At 45.4% G+C, this 26,082-nt stretch overlaps 1 long non-coding RNA gene across 2 annotated transcripts in view; it reads left to right on the top strand.

The window, feature by feature from the left end:
- Positions 1-26,082, top strand: part of LOC138624707 (uncharacterized) — a 60,483-nt gene that overhangs the window by 9,083 nt on the left and 25,318 nt on the right. For both annotated transcript variants that reach the window (XR_011311177.1, XR_011311178.1), the window contains exon 2: positions 15,025-15,113. This is a non-coding gene — a long non-coding RNA (uncharacterized lncRNA). The remainder of the gene's footprint in view (positions 1-15,024; positions 15,114-26,082) is intronic.

Below are 26,082 nucleotides of genomic sequence, written 5' to 3'. Positions count from 1 at the left end.
CCACCAGGGTCTCTGTCAGTCGTGACAGCCCCAGGACCGGGTAGCAGTTACGCTGTCACTGGAAACGACCAGCCGCCAGCCCTCCTCCGCCGCCACTCTTACATTGGTCTGGGCTGTGATGCTGAGCCGCCGCAGCGCAACTGTGGGATTTCTTAGAGGGGAGCCACAAGACTGTAATCAGTCATTATGTCAGAAGCGAGCCCGGTGAGCTCCCAGCTCCAGCTCATTCAGCCAAATAATAAGCAGCAGATAACAGCGCCGGTGTGCAGGCAGGAACAGAGCCCCCAGGAGCTCAGGAAATGGGGGGAGGGGAGGCTTTTCCTCTCGTTCGCCCACGCAGGGACGTCACCTTGGTTCAAGGGCTGCATCGAGCGTCGATGCGGGCCCTCCCTCCGGTTAATGGCAAACCCACCTTCGGGTCCTAATAGGGAATGCGTGGGATCAGTGATGCTCACTATCTATCACCCTCATTCAAAGACTTTTATCTAACGACTGCAAGCAGAAATAAGCCTCAGAGCTAAAAGCAGCGTGGAGAGGGAAAGGCTAAACTGTTTAGCTCTTAAATTAATTTTTTCGGATGACTCGCACTTTAAATTGTGTGCATAAGAGACAAAATGCTCTATTGTTTAATGGTATGATTCAATATTCTGTTATTTTACCTTTGAGTTCGTACTATTTCTTAATGTCAGACATTGAAAGCGTGTCTCTGTCTTGATGCAGGTTGGTGGGCCAGAAATACCAGGAACAAGCGATGGAAATAAGTCCCAGCAGTTTATTCTTCTATCTATGACTAAGATTGATGTGTTTTTATCTTTCTGTTTGAGTGATGCAGCAAACCAAACTAAACCCAGCCTCGGATGGCATTCATAACGATATTCCCCCCAACGTTTAATGTTCCACACTGGAACTGCAGACTACGTGATATTGAATGACAAAGCGGCCCCCTCTCTCCCCCTCCCCGCCCTACAAACCCCATTCCTTCCCGACCTCCACCCTCGTGGAGTTTTGTCATTCCATAACAAGGGGTCACAGTCTCCCATTGTTTGGCGGTAGCGTTCCTCGGCATGGTGTTATCGACGACGGGCCCTGCTGGGTGAGCGGTGCCATACGCCACCCGTACATCATCGGGGTAGACAGAATGACAGACAGCGGGAGTCGAGATGTCAGATCGTCCTCTCCAGGCGACTGACGTCCGCTCCCTTCCTGTTCTCCACAGTGATACTCCATCTTCGAACAGAGCCCCGCATTCACGGTTGCAGCCCGCCGCTCACAAGGTGGATGTTACAGGGTTCTGCCTCCAGTTGATGTTTTTTTTTTTTTTTTAAGCAGTTTCTAAACGTTATTTGTTCATTGACTGCCGCGTCACAGAGTAAAGGGCTTCACTACTCTCTGCGTGTAAAGACTGATAGCGAGATTAATCTCGTCAAAATGTTAAGCTTTCATAATCTTCCCGTGGACCCCTGTTAACCCCCTCGCACATAAGAAATATAGCTAAAAGTCGGGCTGGCGCAGAGCAAATAGCTTAACACAGTGGCATGCCAGTTGTGCTCGGAACATATGAAACTGCAGCGTGCCACTGGGCGATGAGCTCACTGGGGTCAATGGAGGCTAAGCCTTTATGGAATTTCTGCCCATAATGATTAATAAGGTAGGTGTAGTTATTGCTTTGAAAGTCATCAGTGGAATGCCGGAGTTATGCAGTTATCTGCGCTCCTGTTTTATTACACCTGCCGCTCCTCTCCCTTAATGCATTGTTCCGTCTGTTCCTTTCGATCCCATGTGCTGTACCGTTTCTGCTCATGAACACGGCGTTATTGATTGGTATTCACAGCAATAATGACTTTGCTCCAGTATTTTTTTTTAATTTGATTTTATTTATCCATATTTTGAAGCATGGCGGTAAAGAGACAATCCAAACACACTTTTGACATCTCCGAACCAAACGGTCTGTTTAGAGGGGGGGGGGGGGGGGGGGGTTCTGTTGTCACACATGAGCACCGCGAAAGGTTAGGCACCTGTAATCTTGTTTATGTTTTTGGTCAGTCGTAAGCCTCCCTAAGCCAGCTTTGTGTCAAACGCAGCTGGAGAGGCCTTTGCAATTGCAGCAGAGCAGAAATAATTGGCCCAGCAGCTTGGACGCAGTCATGACACACAGGTAATTTGCTAATTTCTGTCTCTCAGCTGGTGTTATCAGTGTTGGACGCTGCAGCTTTCGAGAGGAGTGTGTAAAAATGATTCGCGCTCTAACAGAACTTACATGGCTTTGCGTTGTTTTGTTTTTTTTGGTGGGGGGGGGGGGGATGCTGCTGACACAATTTCCTAGCCTTAGGCTGTATCTTTAAGAGGGGGCTGTATCTTTAAGAGGGGAAAAAAAACAAAAATTGTGATAAAACAGCAGTTGAACAGGACCGCCTAAAATCCTCCGTCAAGTGTCTTCTCCACTTTTCCGTTTGTTTGTTTGTTTCCTGCTGTACGATAGAAACCAAACTTCCCATGCAGTCAACGAGTCCCGCACACATGATTCTTTCAAGTATTTAGCGCTAATGGCTGGCCAGTGAGCAGGCTGATGGGGAAATTTGGATGCGAGAGTCCATAAGAGCCACTTTTAATTATGCTGGCAGTAAAAGTTGAAACGGAGCAGGAATGAAGTGATTTTTTTTTTTGCGCATCGATTTTTCTGTGCGAACGCCCGGAGAGAGGCAGAGGCAGTTGTAACCTTCTCCATCGCTGCACTGCATGCAAACAAGGGGAAGCTCCATATGTGCTTTTCTTCCCTGCTTTTGAATGCAGCAAGAGCATGTACATCAACCCGCGCTTCTCGTCTAATTAGGAAATGCCACTGACGTGAGAAAGGGACTCGGGGAGTCCGGACCGAGGCCGCACGGGCACTTCATCGTGATCGGGTTTTGATGCTTTCCGTGATCTGTTTCGACGTCTGACAAACTTTGCCCAATTGTTTCGTGGAGGATTTTGTAACTGGAATGACAAGGTGTGACAAAGCCTGTGGATGGGTCCCCTGAGCTCTTCCTACAGGTTTACCCTCGGGATGCAGACCCATCTCGGGGGCTGTTTCCTGTGATCACAAGCCTGTATTCTGGCACGACGTCTCCTCACCTGGTTTCCAGGAGAGTGACTGCCACCTCGATTGCCCTCAGGTCCCGGCAGGATTCCCTGCCAGTGCAGATGACTCCGGACTATGAGAAGATCCGTTACTTCGGAAATGGATGACAGCCTGGCTTTTGTTTACTTGTTTTCACGCGACGCTTCCTCCTGTTTTCTTGAGAACTTCCCCTGACCGCGAGCTTTGCGCAGTCTCACCAGCAGATGCGACAATTCGTCATGCCTAAGAAACCCCACTCTAGCAGCCATCTGTCTCCCTGTGTCTGTTACCATGCACCGGCAGTTTGTTTTCATATACCCATATACAATTTAAATGGCATGCAAAATATGTTGAACCAATCTTATGAGCGACAAACCTTGTTCGGAAAGTCTCATTCCCGACCTATACGTGACCCATGTAACAGAAACCAGAAAATATGCTGATGGTCAACATCTCTAGTTTCTGAGACTTGTGGAAAGGTTTGCCATTTGGTGCGCTGCGATACTGTTACCTCGGCTGGATGGCTGGAATGAGTTATTGTGCCCAGTAGAAATGAATTTGCGCCCCCCCCCGAACCTGATTCCTGGAACAAAAACAACATGTCAAACCATAACAGGTAAAAAGCAAAGAGGTCAGAGGTATCGCTTTAAATGCTCTGGGAACTGACACCAAGTAAAAGTGCCATTTCTCCATATCAAAAAGTCAGCTGACACAATGAAAACCAGTGCACATGGATAAGAATATTTAAACACAATGAGAGAATGTGTGAAATTTGACCAATCAGTCAAGATTGTCAATTTCAGAAACCACAATTTTGTGTTTCTGTGCAGTGCTAGCGTTTTTAAAAATGCAAGGTGTGACCATGTGTGCATCTGGTAAACTATGATACGGTTAAGATCAGGGAACAGTTGTGGCAAATAAACTGTGGTTCAGGAAAAGTGAGAGTTAGGCAACTATGACTTCTTTCAGACTGCAGGCACATCGGATTTACTTTTCAAATCAGATATTTAGGACAGACAGAATGTCCACACTGTTATTTGAGCCCATTGGATTTGGCGTTATCCAGACATCCCCCGACCCAACTGCTTCTTTTTTCTGCTGCTGTGCTGATGATGTGGCTTTCTAGCGCGGAAACAAAGTGCCAGTGGACAATTTATTTTGCCGTCTGTCCACGGACTTTTGTTCTCTTTGTCTTCCGTGGCGGCAGGATTCTTTGATAGCACTCTGCTAGCGGCAGCGTCGATTCTGCTCACTCTGAAAATAACGCTGTCATTGTGTGTCCCGTTGCGAGTGATGCAAGAAATCTGATCAGAGCCATCCGATTTGCAAAGAACGCATTTCATATGTTGTTTTTTTTTTGGGGGGGGATCAATTTCGGGATATGACAAAAAAAAAAAAAGCATGTATGGGCTGGCAGTCTGAACGAGGCCTCAAACACCGGGGTTAGGTTAGGACATGGTTAGGGGTGAGGCAATTCAATTACATAGTTGTGGTCAGGGAAAGCTCACTTACCCACGTTCCCCTGTATATAAAATGTAACTAGTTACTGCACTGGCACTGAATGTTTGCATTATGTAAATAGCGAGCTGCAAAATTGTATAATATGAGCATAATTTTGAAGCTCCGAACCTGAATTAAACAGTCCGCTCTGGTTGCAAGTGAGAACCTGCTAGTGGCTTTAAAAAAAAAAAAAAAAAGTTTTCTATGAGCATGACTTTAGTATCTCTTCCAGGTGTCTCACCGGTACACTGCTGCTCAGCAGTATGATTGCTTCTTCTTCCACCTTTTTTTTTTTCTTCTTCCTGGCATAGCGGTCACATCCCCGTTCAGGCAGCGGCAGTCTGACATTGGAGGTGGGACTGGAGGGGCTTCAGAGGCGCTGTCAAGAGTGTAGCGTATAGGTTATCCATACCTTGTTCAAGACTCTGTAGAAATAATGCACATCCAGTGGATCAATCGAGCTTTTCGCTTGTCCCCTTTCCTGCGCCGCCCTTTCTTGTAATCACGAACGTGCACACGTCTTTTTCCGTCGCATTGGCTAAACTGCAGCCCCCCCGTTTCTTTCTCCCCGACTGTTCGATCGCGTGCCATCACGGAAGCCACTTGCTCGAAACGAAGCAGCGCAGGCTTTCGGTGATAGAAAGACGCCCATCGTTCTTCGCTGAGCGTTCGCTCTCCTCGGGGCTACGTGTTTAATACGACTCTGCAGATGTGATTTGGTGGGCAGATAGCCTCGGGAGTCTGAGGTCGCAGCAGAGGAGACTTGCGTGTCGTATGCGGCGGCAATGTATGCAGGCTGAGGTTATCTCGCTGTCGTTGCGCAAGTGGCTGCAGAGGAGGAATTCCTACGGAGGGGGAAAAAAAAAAAAGGCGTGGACAAGGGATCGAGCTCGGAAACAACCGTCGAGGCTTTCGGCGTCACTTCAAGGACAACAAGTCGATCAAAACATTCTGAATTTTCCTTCGTCGTGTTGCAAAGCATCAAATTCACGAGGCATGTTTTCCCCGTCAACTCCCGTCCCTCCCCATCCATATTCATCCTCAATTCAATTACTTTTTTGGGATTCAGCAGAGACTCGTTCTCTGCTATATTGCTCTCCGACGCGTTTTGCTACCCCACAGATTGATGTCTGAGCTGAAGGATGGCTGTCCAATTTTCTGCATGAATAGCGGCGCTGGTGGTATTGTGTGTGTTTTAAAAGCTCTTGTCAGATGTGCGTTAAAGACGTATGGACTCCACAGCCGTGTAATTCTTCCAGACACCGGCCGTTTCTGTCACATCCTGCCATTAGCTTGTGTATCGCTGTGGTTTGTCACGCGAGTCTTGTCTGCTTATACGTGTATGCATTAGGCTGCATTTCAAGGAGTAAGTCGGTGACGGTGCGGAAGCGTACCTTTTTATTTGACTAAAACCTGCCTGAAGAAATATATTTCCCCCCCACAGGTTATTAATTTCTGAGATAATTAAAACAAATTGCCATCTGAATGGCTGCTTTGTTCATTCATGTAAATGAAGAGAGAAAGCCAAATTGGAAATTAGTCAAACCAGTTCCATTTTCTGTTGAAACTTTACATTTTTTGGCAGAATAGCTGACGGTGGAAATCGGATGGATGTGGCACATACTGGGGATACAACTCCACGTTCATTTACTAAGACGAGTCTTCCAAGTGTTTCCACATCTCTGCTTTTATAATTGCACAGCTATACTCAACTATCCACCTACGAAGACCCGTTGGTCCACATTAAACCCAATTTTCAGCCTGAGTGGTCAAAGTTATCTGAGCCCAATCTGTCTGCGGTGGAAAGTGTAGAAGACTTCAATCCGTCACATGTCGGCAGAGAGCTCCCCCGGCACGAGGTCACACAGCTCATTACTGTGCTGAAGCAGTTATAGTTGTGTCTTTCTTTGTAGCCACAGCGAGAAGGTTGACGTGCCTCTAGATGACACCCCCCCCCCCCACCCACCCCGCACGCCTCCTCACGGGGGTCCTGCGATATCTTGCTTGTCTCCTCCCAGGCCTGAATGGGCACATTGTGCTGCTGCCCGCTGCTGTTCTGCAGACCACTAGGTCCTCCACACACACACACACACTGTCAAGCCATGTCCTTGGCGCCTTGGGTGCTGAGACACTCCAGAGCCCCCCTGCTGCACACATGTTCATTGAACCCTTGCGCACCCACACAAACACACATCCACACACATACGCACAAATAAACACATGTGGTTAAGCGGACCCGTGTAAAGACACAGACGTGCATGCACTCAGACATACACAATTGCATTTCACGTAAACACAGAGCAGGCATACGTTCACTCACACACACACACACACACACACACACACACACACACACACACACACACACACACACACACACACACACACACACACACACACACACACACACACACACACACACACACACACACACACACACACACACTCACTCAAGAGTTGAGTTTATTGGAAACACACCTCGCTCCCCCCGCCTGTGCCAAGGTTATATTCAGTGTGCAGGTCGGCATCAGAATTCAGAAAGGGTCAAGTTCCATATTTGTCAGGGCGGGGAGGGCAAAGACGCGCACACACACACACACACACACACACACACACACACACACACACACACACACACACACACACACACACACACACACACGGAGCCAGGATTCAGGAGTAAACTACCTGTAACTCGATCCACGCCTTCAATCAGTTGCAGATTTTCTGTCTTGCAGTGGAGAGGGGGCCCGTCGGGGGCACAATTAGTGTCCCTTTCTCACAAAGAGCGTGTATGTAACATTGGTGCTGAAAAGGTTATTAAAAGGAAATGAATCATCAACTAATTAAATGGTGGATAAATTATTTTAGAGCGGAAACAATCAAGATCGGACAATCGCGTTTTTAGTTTTGGGAAATTTTGATGGGAACTTTTCTCGTGTCATTATAGACCAAATCCTTTTGAGTTTTTCATTGATTTTTGGTCAAAATAAGCAGTTTTACACGTCGGACTCTGGTATTTATCCCCGTTTCCAAACCTTTACTCGATAAATGAGTCCTCGATTCATCTGAAATATATTGAATTGCTTTATTTCGAATGAAAATGAATGGCTGTTTATAACTGTAGTTTTAATTTACATTGAAATCACTTTCATTGACAGTTTTTTTTATTTTTTTTTAATTTATTTTTTTTAACGTGACTCAACATATTATGAAAACACTATATCCATTTAAACTCCTGACCCAGTGAACTTAATCGTCCTTTTTGATGTGTTGCCGCACTCGAGGGCATCCTCTCCGCCACTCTGAGTGTCTCCACGGCCTTGCACTGGTAACCCTTCACAGAACAAATGGGCCTCTCCACGTGGCATAACCATCAAAGGAAAATGCTAAATGGCTGATTGTACATGCACACGACGTGCACCCTCGTGAAGGACCTATGGTGTCGAGTCCCACTAGTGTCACCCATACAATTTTCACCTCTTATTGGCTTTTATGTTCTGCTGCAAGGTTGGTCATCATGGTGGGAATATGTATGCATTCCAAATAAAGACGAGCGAGATTGGCATAATGTCATTCCTCTGCTAAGGTAAACAGCTCCGTGGCCCCAGCATAGGGGGATCAATTGCCGTGTGAATGCTTGGTATTTTGACAGCATATTTTTGACCGTGCATTTCATGCATTTCGTATTGGCCGTCGAAGCCTTTTAAGAACCGTCTCCGTTGCTCGGGACCGCTGGTGAGATCGTGCGATAATAGAAATCTCGTTCTTTGCTTGAGAAGCAATCTGAGGGCCCCAGGAGTACAGAAACATGCCATTTACATAAATATTCAAACACATTAGCTTGCGTACACCCACGTATGAAAATGTAAAACGGAGGTGCTGTGTAGCGCTTTATGTGAATGCATTACGCCGGAGGCTGTGTGTGTTCATCAGTCATGTCTTTTTGAGATTTCCACAGACAATTGGTCACAAATAGGAGCGCACACATGCGTACAGTGCAGAGTAACCTCCAGACTCTTATCCCAAGGTTCATCCCTTTCCAATTAAGGTCAATTAGAGCCCGTGTTTAAGGGAGTCTTCTGGGGATGGAGTGTGGTGTTCGGCGCTGTACGTCCCTCATCATCTCTTCTCATTTGTATGCCAGCGCAGAGTCTGTGAGAGAAATGGGAGCTAGAGGGAGAAAAGAAAAGAAAAAAAATCTAAAGATAATGAAAAAGGAGTTGCGGGGTTAAAGAACGACGAGGAAAAGAAGAGGGAAGGAATCGGTGGCGGCGGCAGACGAGTGGACGCTGGGAAAGTGAAGAGGCAGAGAATTAGAGTGAGATTAAAGAATGAGAAAGCAGACGCGTAACTATACATAATCTTCCTGTAGTTGCCAGCAACCTCAGTCAATTGTTATCAGCTTTCCTGAATTTAATGTGACCCTTGAGGGTAGGGATGATGCCCATGCATTATAAATGCTGCCTATTGACTTCAGTTGCTTTCCCCTTCCTTCCAAATGAGCTGTCACTGACTGGCTATGATTACTCACTCAGTGACGCAATGTGATTCGTTAAACTCACATTTCACGAACAAAGGCCTTGTTTCTATTTCACCCCCTTGATGCAGCGATGAATTGTTCCCCCTTTTTGAGGTTTCCTTTTTTTTTTTTTTTTTTCTTCCTCGAAGCGACGGTGCGATTTAAGCATTTTAAAGTTGATGCAGACTCTTCCTCACAGTGCGAGAGGTGGAGTAGTTACATTCGGTGAAAGTCACAGTATGTTATACTCAAAATGCAGCTTACCTGAGGGCGCCAAGGAAATCTTTATGAAGCTCGGGTTATTTCTGTCTCTGAGAGCAGCTCATTTTAAAGTCTGTATAATCTACGAAATAGCTGCAAGTAGGCGAATAAGCACTAACGGCGCATATTGCGCACTTCACAGAGGAGCGTGGAGGTTGAACTCTCGGCTGTCTCTGCTTGGAAGAGATGCCGCCATTTCAATACGTTTTCTGTTCATGAGCCGTATCTCCTTTGCCTTTGGCCTCGGCATGCACAGGCCGGCTTGTCAGTTACAGTGTCACAACTACAGGGTCATTTAATTTAGAGCCCCGCTCCCGCCGATTAGGGCTTTTGTTGTGTGCGGCCGTGACTGCTGTAATGCGGGTGTTTGGGTCAGCGATGGGCACAATAGCTCAGTTACTCTCGCTGACTTCCTCGCTATTGCCTCTCTCTCTCTCTCTCTCTCTTTCTCAGCACATTTTCCACTTGGCTGATAAAATAAGCCGCTCTTTGATGAGCTTTCGGCAGGCCACGCCGCCGTGCCTCAGTAAATGCTTTTATAAAGACACACCGCAGACTGTCGACTCGGATCAGTCAGACGCCGCTTCCCTCATATGTGCTGTTGTCTCCGGACAGCAGGCTGTTTTGACGCACAATGATAAACGGGGGCAAGAGATTTCAGTATATGTGGTATATGCATATGTGGTTGAAATGCACTTATTGTAAGTCGCTTTGGATAAAAGCCTCAGCTAAATGTAATGTAATATTTGGAGAAAAAAAAAAAAAAAAAAAAAAAAAAGCGATAGTGCACAATTTTCGGGCAGGAAGAGGGGTATTAATCCTGCCCCGTTTCTCCTCGGCAGGTCAAATTCGTGCCCCGGCGCTTTCCATCGTGATGTATTTTATTTTATTTTATTTTTTCAAACAGTATAAAGCCTGAGGCTGAGGTAACCAACAGCTGCAAAGCCAGCGCACGCTGCCGAGAAGCAGACGGCGAGTGAAAACAAATAACGTTCACTGGAGATTCAGCATCACTAATAGCCTACGAGTTACGTTTGGCCTAATTTTCCCTTCACTGTTACCGTTTACCTTCACTGTAATGTAAATACACCAGCTACGGGTTCGTTGCAAGAACTCTTAAAACCCACGTGCTGGTTTTGACTACATTTCACACAAATGACAAAACGGGATAAAACGTCGAAGCTCGACATCTCTGTGACCTCACAGTGTTTTGCAAAAAAGTGTTCTCGGGAACGGATGAGAAGATCGAGGCCGCATCGAACGTTTGGTCGGTGGCGACCCGCGTTGGGTGTCCACCTGCAGACGGCGCATGTCGATTGTGGAGATCTATTTGTGTTGTCAGTTTGACGATGTCTGCGAAGCTTCCTCGTTTTGGAGTTCGCAGCTTATTTTCAGCGACATTCACATCTGAAGCGTCGTCTGCCGTCAGTCAGCTTTATTGGCCGAGCGCGTGAGCACTTATAAGGATTCCTTTTTAAAAGTCTTTCCTCCACACGTTATACGAGTCTGGACGGACATGCACGTAAAACTTGCAACTTCGCAGGTTGGAAGATGCAAAAACCGCCAGGCAATTAATCTACTTTTTAATAGAGCCTTGGCCGCTGTTCTCCATTCCATGTGGTAAAAAAGGAACCTCGTTTTTTATTAGCCTCGGTTTTGGTTTGTTTACTTCCTGATGTGGTGTCATTACTGTGGCAAAAATCAATGCAACATTTTTTTTTATTTGGACCACAAGTGCGAATGAAGGCTTCATCCTGTGGTATTAAGCTACACTTGTAGATACGACTAATACCCACGGATAGATTCAAATCCACAAGACTTGAAACTAATTTGAATTAGCGAGAAAAGGCTGAATTTCTGTTTCTATTTCTTGCCGATGTTCTTTACCGGTGCTGCTTTTTGTTTTTGTTTTGTTTCCTCTTATTTTCTTTTACCTGCTCGTAGTTGTGGGGAGGGGGGAAAACAAAACTATTTTGTGTGCTTTTCTGCATTTTCCTTGTTCAGATTGAACACATTGTACTTGCATTCAAGTGTTTGTTTTTTTTAAACATATTTATTACAACGAACAAGCTCTTTCTGTGCTTTGAAGGAAAAGCTAGTCAGATGCTACATTATGTGAAATGTACGCACAGAAATGCAAAAGAACGGTTGTTCCTACGCATCAGGTCGTCGTAAACCTACCGCAGCCTGTTTTCAATACTTTCAGTTTTTTGGTTGAAATGAACATTTTAAAAGACGCCGAAGCCTGCGTGGAAGAAAAGCCGCGTGACACCCAGCGTTGCAGTCGGCCCCGTTCAGAAATACGCTCTGCTGCTGCATGACCACACTCGGCAGTGATATCCAGCACGCTGGCACCACAATGAATCACTTTCCCGGGCGGGAAATCAAATTTGGGTGTAAGTTCATGGCAGCGAAGGCTAGATAATCACGCTGTGTTTCATCACTTTGTGATTTAGAACTCACTCCTTTCGCCGAGGGAACTGAAAAACAGAGTACAGTAGATAATGGGACAAAGAAAAGGGGTAATTTTGCGCGAGTTAATGCCACAGAGTTGCGACATGCAGCGAAGGAGCGCCTCTGACGCTCATGCAGTCATTCTCTTACAGATATCTAGCAGATACAACAACAAAAATATCTCTTTAGTTTGAGCTGGTTGCATATCCTTAGCAGCCAGTTATTTATTAATTTTTTTTGGAATAGAGGCCAAAACCCAGTGTGCTTATTTGAAGCTTTTACCTAGATAATGTTTAACAGTTCACAAGGTTATAGAAAACACAAAGTTGACATACAGAACCTGTGAACTTACTTTAAAATAAGTCTTGAACTGTTCAGGAATATTTTCTTCTTTTCAGTCTATCTTGTAAATAAAAAACACACGTTTGGAAAATATTAATATCATAAATAAGGAGATATTGAGTTTCTGAAATAGAGGGTGAGATGAAATGTGTTGCAATCCGAATAATTAATATGATGTCAAAGTAATCTCACTCTCAGTTTTGTGTTTTTCAGCAGGCCTTTACTTAACATGCTGACCTGATGCTTTAATACGAAACTTTAAAATGTCAGTTCAAACAGGGCAACTAATTCTGTTGTCTGTAAAAGACTAACGGAAAAGCAACTTTACTTTTTTTTTTCACAATCAACATTGCTGATCGTCTCGTCATTTTTTTTAGTAAGATGGCTACCGCGGAGCTCGTCCATTTTCAAACGTATTTCAAGTGTATGAATTTGATCTATTGATACATTTGTAATGAGAACTGGTACAGTCATATCTTTTTTTTTAATTATATGTACAGTCTCCCACAAACACAGTTCAGGCCTGTTGTAAAAGTTAAAGAAAATAATTGCGATTCAAATCAAAAAGGCATTATTGTACAGAGTCATTTGATCCCTCTCTAACGGCTGAGCTGTAACGGCGGCTACAGTAATGCGGCGTTGCATTGTAAACCGAAAGCAACCCGGAGTGCTTCCATTAATGAGCGTCTTGGCATTAATGAGCAGCTCTCTTGTCATGTCGGGTCGTCCATGCCGAACACTTCAATGCCACGGCCCACCTTTGGAATGAACATCCTCGTAGTGATGGTACAAGATTGCCTGGAGCTGCCTGGTGTCTGCTTCTCCGGTTCAGAAGTCTTTTGAAGAGATTTTGGAAGCTTCAGTTCCTCACTACTGCCAGTGCTTTTAACACCGATGATTACAAGAGAACAGTGAATTTTGGCACTGATACTGTCTCCGCTCAGTGAGGAAGAGGAGGGAGAGGAGCAGTGGGTGTCATAAGAGGTAAATGTGTGAAATTCAAGATTTGCACAATAGCTATAATTACTGCAAATTAGGTCTGAACAAAAGAACTGATTCAGTGAAAGCACACGATAAAAGCCGACCGTGGCCCATTATACTGCCCGGAATATCTTTTTTTTTTTTTTTTTTTTTTTCTTGCCTCTGAACTGGGTCTGTCCTTTTCATACAACAGTTTGTGGTCGAGATTGTTGCAATATGGTGCGATTGTGTTCCTTTCCAAAAACTTCCAGGCCTGCTAAATGACTGGCAGATGCTCTGTTGACCAAACTAGTTTCAGCGGTTCAGCTGAATTGACCTGTAGCATCTGCTCTCTCAGCCAAAGTCTCCAATTTGATCAAACATAATGAACACCAGATTTGATGAAGCACAGCCTCGGCACTTGTTCCAAAGCAAAGATCAATCGGCCATTGTGCCCAGATGATTTTCGGATATTTGGTAATATAATTACTTTTTTTTTTTTTTTTTCCTTGTCTTTTGTAGCATGTCTGGAGAATTTGAAAAAAAAAAAAAAAAAAGCAAAAGGAACTATTTTACCGAGCATGTTTTTGATCAGTGACGCATGCAGAGTTTCAAATCTAATGACAGCTTCGAAGAAATGATGTATTTTTGTCACTTTTGTTTGTGAGTGGTTTCTCTTTTATTTTTAAATCACGCGCCGGTGCTTTTAAGAAGCGTGTTGACATGTGATGGACAATCAAAACACGTCAGAGTAAAAAAAAAAAGCCCTTTTAACTCTGTCTAAACTAATATCTACCTAATTTGCATTGTAAACACAGCACTACTGATTAATCCTTTTTTTTTTATCTTTATCTTATTATTCAGGACCATAACCTACTATAGACACCCCAATTACAAAAGCTTTGGTGCTCATCAGTTTTATGATTGCATGCGAGGTTTAATTATAAATCATATATAAGATAGTTTGCATCACAATAACAAAGAAAGGAAGTTCACGTTTTTTTTGGTGTTTTTTTTTTTTTTTAGCAATGAGGTTAAAGAAGAAACTCTTTTCAGTGTCATTGAATACAATTTAAATGTACCTCATTAATTCAGTAATAATTACACTTAACTACAAGTTCACATTGTTACCAGCCCAGCAAAGGTACATATTGAATGTGTTGAGTGTAAAGTATAATTAGTGATGGCCGAAACAGAGAAAGTGGCGCGTTCAAAAGATGGATTGATACAAAGGCTAAGAGGCATGAGGAGGAGAGCAAAATGTGCGCGAGGGGAAAACGAGACGGCGCGAAAGGTGACTGGGGGAGGCAGTCATCAAAATGCTAATGTTGTATGGGATATTTACTGCAGAGTGTTAATGCAGTTTAAAACAGGCTCTTTGTCCTGCAGCCCCATCACCAAGCCCCTGTTGGGCCCTAATAAATCAGCCATTAAAAGCTGATGTGACCTGAATAGCACTTCATACAGCGGCAATCGGGCTCTAGCACCCGTGTTGGAACCAGACAACTGCTGAAAAATTTATGAAGATGCCACTTAGTAATGGTTGACCCAGAAGAGAGCAAAATAAAGAGTTTGTGTGTGTGACGTGACTGCAGGAAAGTAACACTTCTGACAACGAGAAGTCATTATTTCCAGTAGTTGTGTTTTTCTTTCAGTTCTTCCAAGTAAATCTGTGTCAGACAGTAGATGTGCTCAGGGTGACTTAGAGTCATGTTGGCAGACTTTAAAGGTTCCTCGCGCTTTTTAATTACGTCCCCTGTCACCTATTTTGAAAGAAGAAATGTTGCCGAGTTTTACTGATGCGAAAAAAAAGAAAAAGAAAAGCAAAAGCAAAAAACATCCCGCTCAGTTTCCTAACCTGTTTCTTCTCTGGTTTTTCTTCCAGGACAGAACATGCTTTCATTATCTGGAACGTGATACGCGGGATTTGTAAAGCGGCAACACTTCGAGAAGCGCTCTCCCTCTCGCGCCAAGGTATTGTACCCTCTTATCACCATTTCTGACGGCATCCAGCCTGACGGACGGACCTGAAAATGTCTCACGAGTACCCGATAGGTCCAAGGCATATGCAAGACGTTCCAAACCCCCCAACGCAGCGATGAAGATCACTCGTGTGTGCCAATCGGGCTTGTTCATTGTGTGTTTGTGAAAGTTGATTCACGATAGGTGCTCGACTTCGTATGCAAATCGGTGAGACACCAGCGAAAAGCCTTGAATTTCTGCCACCAGCGACGGGAGGGGGGGGGGGGGCTTCTTCTTTGGTCGGGAACCGTATGTACCTGCAGAGTGTGTTTGGATTCCATTCCCTGATGTAAATGATGTTTTCGGTGTAATCGTGGAAAAAGCGCAGCTGGCTTCCATTTCTCCACGCCTGGAGTCTGCACCGCCCCCCCCCCCCCCCTTCAGCACCCAGAACCTTCTCACCGAGCTCGGCCTTCCTCTCCTCGTCTGTCTGTCTGTCTGTCTGTCTGTCTGTCTGTATCGTTGTCTTCTGCAACCTCGGTGTTTTTCTCTCTGCTTCTTGTGCTTTCCAACCCTTTTCCCTCGCTCGCTCCTCACGCCAGCCAAAGCAGCCCCCCCCCTCCCACCCAGTCTTCATCCTGCCGTCACACACACACACACACACACACACACACACACACACACACACACACACACACACACACACACACACACACACACACACACACACACACACACACACACACACACACACACTTCCCGTCCACCGCCACCTCCAGCAAGCCTCTCCATACTGAATAGAGCCACTAGCCTCAGTGCCTCCCGTAGTGAGTCTAGATTGAATTCAATTAGGGAGATTGTTTGCCCTCCAGAGTTTACTGGTGGGCTCAGTGGATGATAGGTTGGCCTGCCGACGTCCCCCCCTCCCTCCTCTCCCTCCTCTTCGTCCTCCTCCTCCTCACTCACTCACTCACTCACTCGGATGCACACACCTACACACACAAACATACTGCTACATCCATCTACCCAGTTTCCCCTTCATCTGACTGCAGATGCAGCCGCCCCTCCTTTCCTCTTTTTCTAACAACTTCCTTGCGGCACTGCATTTTTTTTTGGTCTTTTTTTTTTTTTCCGCTCGTACGCTGTTTACATTTCTTTTTGGGCCCCCGTTGATGGTTTTTTTTTTTTTTTACATTATTTTGAGACACTGTTTTCAACAGGATGAAGAAATAGAAAGCAACGCGGCGGGAGAATGTGCCACGTCACCCTTTTGATAAGACCATCCGGGCCTCATATTCTCCGCGCGGCTTCTTCGTGAGAGATCCAGGGTCGGGAGTTTTCAGAGGAGAATAATCGGGAGCTGAATTGGCGCTCAATCCCTGCAACTGCTCACTCATTTCAGGATAATCCCATTTTTTCGAATCCATTTGCGAGCGAATCCGGGACAAAGGAAAGGACGGCAAATGTTGCTGACATAGGGAGTAATGGTCCCATTAGTTGCAAGGTGAAAATAGAATTGCCGCTGTCATTTGAATAACATTGAGAGCAGCGGGGTGTTGTTGTGCTGGCTCGCACTTCTCGGATATGAAGGGAGAATCTGGTGCGGGCATAATAGCCCTGATCTCTGTTCTGTGCAGAAAAAAACACATTTCAGTGACTTGTCCTGCAACCCGCTGCTTTGCTTCAGATGTCATGCTGTGCGACCGTGCACTGGTGCTCCTCAGAAATCAGATACTGTATTGGCCCTGAAAGATGTCAAATGAATTAAAAGCCTGCGCTCGCTTTAATGATAAAAGTCCTAATGCACTGCGACGTGGAATTAGGACCTCCATTTGATGTACTTTCTTTTGCCTAATATGTGGTCATTTCAAATGATGTCGAATTTACTTCAGGGGGTTCACTTTTTGGGTGAAAGAGTGTAAAAATGATTATTTAATTTACACGGTATTGTGTACTTATTCTACAAATTACACCTGAAGAGGATTCCTGAAATTGACTTGGAATATAATTCGGGCAGGGACTTATTTTCTGAATATGGAGAGACCTGGTCAACTACAAAGCTTCTTTGTTGCTTTGTCAGGTGGTACGAGCCTCGGGTGTGCAGTGCTTTGCATACCCATCATGGTTTCCCATAGCATCAGCCATTCAAGTTAGCTCGACCATAATCTCCTGTGATGACATTAGCCCTGCCAAGTTTTGGTTCTGTTATCTTAAAGCCCTGCCATTTGTTTTTATAGCGTGATCCTGCCCGGACTTCTCGAAACGATGCAAAGCAGGCCCATTTGAATGGAAAGGGAGTGAAGTGCTTTTTGGCCGATGTCAGCAGTGTTCTCGAATTTGAATCGTGTCCAGAGGTAGTTGACTTTGCACGTCTTTGTTGCTGCGTCCTGTTACCTGGGGCAACTGCGGCCGGGCCCGGAGCGGGCCGGCGTCGCGGATACCAGTCAGGGCGTCGCAACCCTCTAAATGACCGAATTATTTCAGAGGCACACATTGCTTCGTGTTTCGCGCGGCCGATAATGACGGATTTGTTGACCCTCTGTGCAAATTGCTGTTGTCTAGACAACGGCGACCTGCTGGAGGTGCATCCGCTTCGTGGCCGTTTGGTCTGTGATGTGATGTGAGGACGCTGCTGCAGCAGCTGCATGAAAATGTCTCTTGTTCATCTCCACACGGTTCACGCGCCGCATTTTCCGAATCGTCTGATTATCATTGACTTTAACGTTGGAAAAATTCATACATTTTTTTTCACATGCTCTTGGTATCATAAAAGCATCGACCTTGCCATTTGTACAAGTTCCCCTTCTTTTTCAGTAAAACAAAGGTGGACGTACACAACGGCACTTCAGACGGGCACACTTGTTTTCTTTTGTAAGGAGTTTGTTTTGCTCTGAATTTAAAGCAGCTGCAGCTTTAATGAGTCACCTATGTCGTTTATGTCTGCAGGAGACATATTCATGCAGCGTGTCTCAGTGTCTACGTAAGCTGGCATTTGTCCACGTACAGCGTACTGTACGCGCACGTACGTGTGCACCTCTCCCAATACAATATTCCTGTCGTCCTCGGCCGCCGCCCGGGACAACATTATCGTGATGAAAAGCATGATTTATTTATTTAAATACGGCGTCAAGAGGGTTTTCACATTTGGACAGAGCTGTAAAAAAATCAACAGTTGAGCTACATTTGATTAAGAAAACAAAAGACGTAAAAGTAATAGCGCGACATTTGGGGGGAAAATAGCCCTATTTGCTTTTTTAAATTTTTTTATCCAAGCGTTACAAGACAGGATTGATACCACTCTCGCGTCTGTCCTAACAAAAAAAAAAAAAAAATGAAGCCGCAGCTGGTTAGCTTAGCTCAGCTTACTAATTATATGCGTGTTGGTTATATAATGTTGGTTTTTTTTTTTTTTTAGCAGGGGTCGCCCCCGCTGGTTGGTGACTCGAACTCAAAAAGTGACACAAGTCACTGCTCAGCTAAATAAACATCCGTCGATCAGCAGAATCCACCTAAAAACAACGGTGTTGTTTTCACATTTGGATTTTTGCACAGGTTAAAACAAGCTTCTGTCATTTTGTGAACACGCCCGATCTGTCCGTTTTCCACTCTCTTGCCAATACGAGCAAGCCGTCGCTTGAAAAAAAAAAAAAAAAAAAAGAAGCACACTTTTGTAACAACTTAGTTTTCTCCCTCCCTCCCTCCCTCCCGGTCTGTCTCTCCCACACTCGAGCCCACATTGTTATTGCCTTGTCACAACCCACCTCCTGAGTCCCACGGGCTGTCCCAGGTGAACGTTTCACTTGTCTTGATTGGTCGAGGTCTCTTCAACACCGGTGCCCCCCTCCACCCCTTCCACCCCCTCCGGGTCTGACAGAGGGACCGGTAAATTTGGACGCAGCTATTTCTGTGTGGGAAGAGGTCACTGGGATGTTAGCGAAAGTGTCTTGTCGTGTGCCCGGCTGCTCTCCTGATACCTGCCCTGACAGTTTTGGTGTCTTAATAAAACAACACCCTTGACAGCGAAACTCACACCGCAGCTCAGTGGTTTCTCTCCATCATCTTGTGCCCGAGTCTTCCTCTCCTTCTCCTCCCACCGCGGCCATCTATCAGTCCCACCACTCTTCCTCCTCCTCCTCCTCCTCCTCGCTGTGGCCGTTTACATTAACGTAGAAGAACAGGACGATCTGTCGAGGGCGATGATATTCGAGCACCGCTCGCACCTCTGGGGTCTCGCCTGAAGTCAATGCAAAGCCACAATGGCCCTTATTGTTTGAAAGACACTGATATTATTCGGACTTCAAGGAAATGTGTTCAGAAATATGGTAATTACAATCGGTATTCGCTGATTGGGAGGAAGCTGCTCAGATTTTTCTAATTGCGAGAGGTGGCAACAAACTTGAGCGTTTTCCTCCCTGAACTTCCGCTGCACCCTGTCCAAAGGCTTCAGCTCCAGCAAGGTGTGCAGGTCTAATCAGCTCTGTTTGATGTGCGGAGGCAGCAGGCTTTACAGAGGAGCCAAGATCTCTTAGGACATTAAGGGGAGAGGAGAGGAAGAGATTACTGCTGGTCTTTTTATAGAGGATCACTCCATCTTGTCCTTTTTAGCTCACTCATTAGTTCTCGCTTCCCCCCGGAGGGCGATTCTCCCGTTCTCGTCTCTCCCCGAGACCACGTCTCTCACTTTGGCAGGGACCCTGTCTGGCTATCAGTTAACCAAATATGATTCCATTTCCGTCACTATCGAGTCACAGTCAGGAAGCGCTTGTGTGGTCAGGGCTCCTCCCGCTTTGGCAGGTATGGAACGAGAAAAAAATAAATAAAATACAAAAATCAGGACAGGGAGACAGATGAATAATGATTGCACACACTTTCCTTTTGCTGGCAGTGGACGCCGAGGAGCCGATGACATGCCTTTACTTCGTTTTCTTCCCCCAATTCCCTCCATTTCCGGCCTCCCTTTGGCTAGTACCCGTGAAATCAGACATCCCTCCGCGCCCGTCAGAAAATAACCAACACTCTGCCACTCCGCGACAGACTGTCAGGGGAGTTCACCGCCTGACAGTCGGCGTGCACGCTGAGGTAATCAGAAGTTGTCAAATGTGAAGTGTCCTCTGCTACATGACTGAGGGCGCAGCCTGTGTTTGCCTGTCCAAAACCAAGAGCCTTGGCTGCGGTGCAGGTGTACTAATTGCATCGTCACTAAATAATGCCCTGCGACTGCACATTTGGCAGCAAAATTGTTGTTTAGCAGAAGAAAATGAAGACACGGACAGATTTTTTTTTAGCTCGAGCTCGTTGTCGCCGCCAGCCTCCGAGCCAACCCAATTCCATACACTTTCATGACCTCTTATGATTATACATCATCTTCAAGTACACCCAACGTTGTTCCTTTTTTACATATTCCCCAAGTGGTTTATGAAAATGGAATTTACATATTTGTCCTCCGTGCGCGTCGTCGTCTGCGCCACAGCCCCCATCGAATGGGAAGCCCCCGACTTATAAAAACACAGCCGGAGAAATTATTGATTTGCATCTGTTTATCTGGAGTGAAGCGGCGCGCCCCCCCCCTCTCCTGTTAGCCACCGGAGGCGACGCGCGAGGATCCCAAAGGTGCCATTCCACTCGTCTGTCCTTTTTACGGCGGCTCTAAACCGGCGGATTGGGGCTGCAATCTGTTTCCGCCCTCCCTTGAATTTTATTTACGGCCCCAGCCTGGCAATGAAGGACACAATTTATGACTTACTTTTTAATTAGAAATAATGTCTTGTAGAGTTTAAGTGATGGATGGTTTAATCAATATATAGACTGTGGCCGGCCCCGATGATGAACGTCGCTATTGACAGTGTGCGGAGTAGCCTAACTTAACACTCCGTCTTTCACAGAAATATGTAGTGTTTTGTTTGGTGATGGAAACGGTAAGCTTCCCCTCTCGATGTCTCTCTCATTATTCCTGCTTCCATTTTACTGTCTCTTGCTACTCTGTCAACACTTTTCCTCTCAACAGGCAATGTTTTCTCCAGAATGAATCAACCTCCACTGTCACACTGTATTTAGGTAATTTTTTTACCTCACTGAAATCCCATTGTGTTGTGTGCCACATTTTCTCAGGTTCAAATAAAATAAGTGCTGAAGGTGGGTTCTCCTGAATAGAAACTGACAAGCTGGGAGGAATGCAGTTCTCAAATAGGTAGAGATTTTTTTTTTTTTTTAAGGATAAAGTGATTTCCTTTTTTTTTTTTTTTCTTTTCGCAGGTACAGAGAGAGAGAGAGAGAGAGAGAGAGAGAGAGAGAGAGAGAGAGAGAGAAAGAGAGCAGGAAGGATTTTCAAGTAGAATAATTAAATAGGAATCAAGTCAATGGGATTTATTCCCTGGCACTGTGGATAATTGCGTAATATACACCGGGGAGGGAATTGTGGTACTTGACAATTGAAGTTCAATTTTGTCACTTGTGGATTATTGTGAAGTGCTCAAACAGAGTTGTGGTGAACTCGGTGCATTTTTTTTCACTCAGCGGACAACGCCAACCAGTGTGGGAACATGGGGAAGTCATTCTCCTGGCATTTAATAAACCCTTAAAAACTCATCTCCGCTCATCAGAATTACATTTTTTTCAAAACGTAACGCCTTAAAGTGAACCGAATGTAACTCGAAACCTTTGTTTTCATTCAGTACATACAGATCTTTGAATAAGGAAATAGTCCACGTCTCCGTGTCCTCACCTTCAGCTCCAGCTGGCATCTCAATGATATTTAAAAGCTTCGCCCTGCAAGTTGACGCAATCGGTTCCTTCGGGACAGTCTGAATCCGTGTTTCCGAGACTGTCACAGATACAAAAGTGTTGACCCCATGTTGGACTTAGGATATGTCTTTTAGCCTATAAGAAACAGCACGTACTGACAATGAATTTGCTAAAACAAAACCTTTAGAGCAGTAGTTTTCACTGGGATTTTTTTTTTCTTTGTTTTTACAAGCAATGCAATCAGAATAATTTAACAATATTTACAATCTGCAAAAAAAAATGTGCACACAGGAACTTAAACTTCAGTACAGATATGAGTATAGATATAAAATGTAGTCTCATGTATTCTGTTGCACAACTTCCAAAAGCCTTTTACATGCTCGCAGTAAATATACAATTCAGGCTCAAGTCAAAGTTCGTAATTCTCTAACCCTACAGTGACAGAATGTGAGTTGCGTTTGAGTCCTCGTGTCCTTCCTTCTCTGTCACAGATTAATAATTGCAACATGATGCTCGTCTCTACAATCCAGACCACCTAGCTGATGGCAAACGCTAATAGACGGGATAATCTTATCCATCCGCGGACACACAGACGAACACACACACCAACGTATCACCTGTCCTCTAAGACAGACCACCACAATACCTTTCTTTCTCATTGATTAGTGTTGCATTCACTGCCCGGGGCGGGTAGAGGCCTTAATAATGGCTTTATGCTTTGTTTTCATGGTCTCTGGAACAGAAGAACCGTGAACGACATGGATCCCTTGCTACGAGTCCCCCTAGTCAATGGTTAACTGTTCCGCGGTGATTCAAAGCATCCGGCCTTTGTCGCGACTGACCGCTCTCCTGTAGATCTTGACCTGGGTATGTTTTCTTCAACCCCCTCGCTCCCCTCCCGCCTGCCAAATTTCTCCTCCTTTCTCCGCTCCCTCGTTGCCCTGGCATGTATTAGCTTATCTGCCTCCTTTGTGAAACATAAGCTTGTAGATAAGTAGTATATTGGGCCGGGTTACTCATGTCTGTCTTGTTCATTCCTCAGAATCCTCTAATTCCCCCCTTGAAACCTATTTCCCAGACTGCAGGTGGCCCGTGTTGTAACACGGAGGGCACGGCTGATCTCTCCAAAGCAAACATAGACATTTAGTCACCACGGCCTCTTTTGTATTCCCTACGAGTGCCGGTAATGCCCCAGTATGCATGTGCACGGCCCGCATTCACATGACTAATCTCAGAGGCCGTGTAAAAACATGCCACTGATAGGTACGCGGCTTTCGCCGAGATTAGCCACCACGTCAGGGATTATTCATTTGTTGTGTTTGCCCCCTTCTTTATTCCCGGTTGACTGATAAATGGCGTGTTCAAAATAAACTGAATCCCACAGGGATCTTTCACAGCGGTTCCCCTTGAATCCACAGGTGTTTGCAATTGCGCTGTGTCTTGGAAACACACAGCCTCCAGCGGCCTTTTGGGTTGTCAATCTCAAAGCGTGACCCAGTTCTTGCGATTCCATGACACGCGGTACAATTCCAGCGTGTTGAAAGGAGGACGTGAGCGGCTACAAACTTGAATAAGAGCAATGCCCTGAGACGCCACGCGGCCCCGTCCGCCGGTCAGGGTCACTGCCGAACCATGATCTCTGTTCTGCGCAGTTAATTAGGAATTAGAACATGGCACGACCCTCCGGATGTTGTCCACGGTTAGAATAATTGAACACCTGGAAATGGTGTGGAGCTTGTGCACAAGTCATTGCATTAAGGCTTTTGAACTCCTGTGGCCTTTATAATTGTACTGCCACCCCCCTCCCCCCCCCCTCCACACACACACTTCTTCTCCATGAAAGTATTACTTTTCCAATTCATTTGGAACAATTTAAAGGCCATTGGGTAGCGTTCTTGAGCTGGATATATTTGATTTCTCCCTGACTTGTAATACATTTGGAGATACACTGACATTTATGAAGCACAGGTAAATTGAATAAAATCCAACCGAGTGCTATTGAAATTCTTTGCAAACCAATTTAACTTTCTCCCCTCTTTAATAATTTGACGATTCTGTCAGATTTGCTTCATTATTTAGCAGCAGCACTTAATTTCATAGAGCAATGTATCCAGTAGTCTACACGGCACAGCTCTATATGGTTTGCAGTAGACTGACAAAGCTTTATTTTATTACCTTATTTCACCGTGTCACCCAGTTATTTCAAATATCAGTCCGTAAAATAAATAAGAACAATATAAATATGCGATTCTGGGAAAGTATGACTGGCTATAATGCAAGTTAAGGAAAATAAACTTTGCTGTGTGTGTGTTGTTTGGGATACTTTTGAGCATAGCTTTTAAAGCGAGAGAAGATCACATTTTATAGTATATAGTTTATATGTAAATTCCTAGTGAAACCTGCGTTGTCTGGTTATATGTTGTTTATATGTAGTTTTTCCATTTGTATGGGCAAAACAAGGCAGACTCTGCACTGTTTGTGTATTCAGGAAGGAAGGCTTCACAGGTGGAGCGTGGGTTCCACGGCTAAAAATACCGAAACCTAAAAATGACATGTACATGTTCTCTTTCCAAAAAAACAAAAACAAAAAAAAATAAATAAAAAAAAAAAAAATCCAATTTAACCTATAATTCTCATATTGCCTTCCTGCTGCAGCTGGTGTGTCAGTGCAGCGCGACGGTGATTTTATTTCATTCTCCCTGTGTAGAAGACCTAGATCTGCTCCCGTCTGCCATATCATAATCATTTGGCTCGATGCCTTGATTCGAATTGTTGAATTGTTACAGCAGCCAGAGTATGATACATCTGCTCACAGGCTGCATTTAAAAAAAAAAAAAAAAAAAAATTATCAACTGCTTTTTGCAGGTCACGGGGCAGCGGAGGAGGGGGTGGGGGTGCACACCACCATCCCCCCCCCCCACCTCCGCCGCCCTCTGTCTGTGCTGGCCGTGAGTACGCCCCAGTACACACAGTCCCTCGATGCAGTCTGGCAGGCCCAGTGAATCATCTTCCCGTCACAGGTGGGGGAAATACAACAGCGGGATTGGCAGTGCAAAGGTGGCGTCTGGCCCGCTCCCGAGCGAAGGTGCTTGGCTCGCTTCCGCTGGAAATGACGATATGTCAGACTCTTTCATGCAGGAGGGAGAAAGTAGACGAGCAAGTTTCTCCCCGCCCGTAAAGAGTACACCAGTGATGCTGCAGATTTTCTAGAGTGGACACACAAACATATTTTTGTGCTCCCCTGCATTCTGTACGTGGTTATTGTCATTTGTAACCCCGGATGTGTGTGTGTGTGTGTGTGTGTGTGTGTGTGTGTGTGTGTGTGTGTGTGTGTGTGTGTGTGTGTGTGTGTGTGTGTGTGTGTGTGTTTGAGAGGCCGTTTCATCTGAGCTCTTGTAGGACGGTGGTTTTGCGAGGGGCGCGGATCAAAGGCAAGAATCCTCAGGGCCAACAAGGGCCCGGCTCTCGAGCGGCAGATGTTTCCCATCTCTGTTAGCACCTCAGTTAGAGCTATCCTTATTTAACCAGCTCCGGCTAATGGCCCTCGCTGGTGTCGGATACACCAGATCGCTTTTCTTCTCTTTTGTGTGCGGAACAGGGGGACAGAACGTGAAACGCCGGGGATATCTTGTTCCTCTCTGACACTCTCATTGTGCTCCTCTGTGAATTTCTGGCCAGAAAAATCCCTTTCACAGTAATTGGGTGTGAATGAAACACTTGCGCTCGCCTATTGTCTACAGTACAGTCTTGCATTCAGGGCAGTGGTTAAACAAGCCAAAAGAGAGGGCAGAAAGGGATAGAGAGAAACTTTGGGGAGGGGGGCTGTAGAAATTGTTGTGCAAGGTAAAAAAAAAAAAAAAAAAAAGGATCACGAGAAGACTTCGCAGGAACAGAACGGTGTGTGAGAAAAATGTTCCAAAAAAAAAGATAGTGTTCCATCTTGGAGAAAATCAGGAAAACAAAGACAATAGGAACTGCAAAGTTGTGGAAGGCAAAGCACAGAAATAGTTTGCGGTATGTGAGAATAAAGACGAAGGGACTTGAATACAAAGCGAACAAGCCCATTGGTTGTACAGAAACTGCCAGCTCAGGTCCAGATTCTTCATGTGGCGTACAGGAGATTGATTGAAAGATTTGGTGGGCCTAATTGTGCTGCACCATCTGCCCAAGTTACAGAACCTGCCAGGCATGTGACAGTTTCCAACAGGCTCACTGACGAGCAGATGTGTGCAGGACTCTG

This window comes from Brachyistius frenatus, unplaced genomic scaffold (assembly GCF_029030835.1).
Source record: "Brachyistius frenatus isolate BFR_SWC_R1_liver_20210118 unplaced genomic scaffold, ASM2903083v1 Contig_54, whole genome shotgun sequence".
NCBI lineage: Eukaryota > Metazoa > Chordata > Actinopteri > Embiotocidae > Brachyistius > Brachyistius frenatus.
This window is presented reverse-complemented; position numbering and strand designations above follow the sequence as displayed.